Raw genomic sequence first — 1,841 nt, 5'->3', positions numbered from 1 at the left:
ATCAGCACGCGGAAGAGCAGCGTCACCAGCAGCCAGCAGCGGCCCCCCATGGGCGAGTGCTCCTGCACCGCGTCCAGCAGCGAGCTCAGGAAGCCCCACTCGCCCATCGCTGCGGGAGGGGGCGGCGCTGGGGACGCTGTGCCCGGGGGTCCTGAAGGCACCGAACGTCCCCGCGCTCCGAGGAGCCGAAAGCCGCCCCTGCAAAAATTCACCCCGACGAACGGCCCCGAGAGGTCCGGCTCCGGCACGGCAGCGACGGCTCCGCGGCACCGCCGGTCCCGCCCCCCCCAGTCCCAGTACTTGCAGAGGGAGCTCCGGTCCGACGCCGTCCGCTCTCCGCCCCGTGTCGGGATGGCGGCCTCGCTGCCGCCTGGAGCCCTTTTAGAGGCAGCGGCCGAGGGGCGCCGGGGGGGGCGGGAGGAGCGCATCGCGCGTGGGGCGGAGAGGCAGCCTTACAGCCCCGGACGGAGCGGCGGCGGTCCGTGGGCGTCGGGATGAGCGGAGCGGCCCCGCACCGCGTGCCGTGCCCCAAACCCGCACCGCGGGAGCCGCAACAGCGCTGCCGTCGGCGGGGACGCGCCGGAGCCGCTCTGCAGAGCCCGGCGGTGGAAAACGCTGCGTTCCAGCGCGGCACCTCGGCGGCACCGACAGCGCCGGGATGCCGGGCAGGGCGGGGTGTTTCCGCAGCGCCCGCGTGCGGCATCGGGCAGCGCGGCCGGCGGTGCCGCGTGTGTGCGCTGCGCCCATCGCCCTGTGGAGCCCCACCGTCCGTCCGGGAACCGCGGCACACGGGGCTGAGGGCGGGCGGCTCCTCCCCGCCGCCCTTTTTTCGCTCGAAGGCCTCAGCACGGCGGCGGGCGGAGGCTTTGCGACGCCCGGATGAGGGGCTGGGGAGGAGCAGCTTCCCCCGGTGCGCTGCGGGACGGGGAGGTCCGGCTGCGGGGCTCCCAGCGGCGCCGGGCAGCGGCTGAGGCAGAAGCCCCGCGGGGAGCAGAGGCGATGCGCGGCGCTCCGGGAGGCTGCGCTGCTGCAGGCGGGGTGCAGGAGCCCCAGCGGAGCGGGGCCGGGCTGCGGGGCTGCCGCTGCATCTCCCGTCCCATCGTTGGGCACAGAGACGCACGCAGCTCCACGTCCAACCCAGCGCCCAGCGCCCAGCGCAGCTCAGCTGCAGCTCAATGAAGGAGCTGGGAGTTGGGACGCATTTGCCGTGGAGTTGTGACACAGCTTTAGAATACTGCTGAGGAGGAAGGAGGGAGAAGGCAGGGCTCTGGTGAAGGGTAGGGGGACAGAAAGGGACAACTCCTTTTTGTCGAACAAAGCTCGAGTAGAGAAACTTTTATTACGTCAATATTTAAAAGGACAGTTTAGTGACAAGAACGACAAAAAAACACAAAATATTTACAGACAGTTAAGAAATATCACTCAGCCCCTCCGAGAAGCAAAGCACAACTGGCCCTACTCCAGTAAAGCACTGCTGAGGGGAAGAGGAAGGCAACCCTGCCCTGCTTTTGCTGAGGAACACAAAACAGGAGCTGTGCTGGGGTGCCACAGCTCCCAGGGGAGGGGAAGGAAGAGCTGCCCTCAGGTCCAGACTGGCACGAGAAGCTCCACGCTGCTGAGAGCTGCTCTGCACCGCTTTCCCTGCACCGAGTGTGGCAGCACAGAAGCCCAGCATGGGGACCTGCTGCTTTCCAACCAGCGCGCTGCAATAACCAGCCTGCGTCCCTTCAGGATGGCACAAAGAGCCTGAGGGAGAAACGCCTGCATGCCCAGCAGTGCTGGGCTCCCTGCACAGCAGCCCTGAGCCCAGGCTGAGCTCTGGGCTTCTTGGCAGCTGGTCA

The sequence above is a fragment of the Tetrao urogallus genome (genome assembly GCF_951394365.1).
Source record: "Tetrao urogallus genome assembly, chromosome: 26".
In the NCBI taxonomy this organism is placed as follows: domain Eukaryota; kingdom Metazoa; phylum Chordata; class Aves; order Galliformes; family Phasianidae; genus Tetrao; species Tetrao urogallus.
This window is presented reverse-complemented; position numbering follows the sequence as displayed.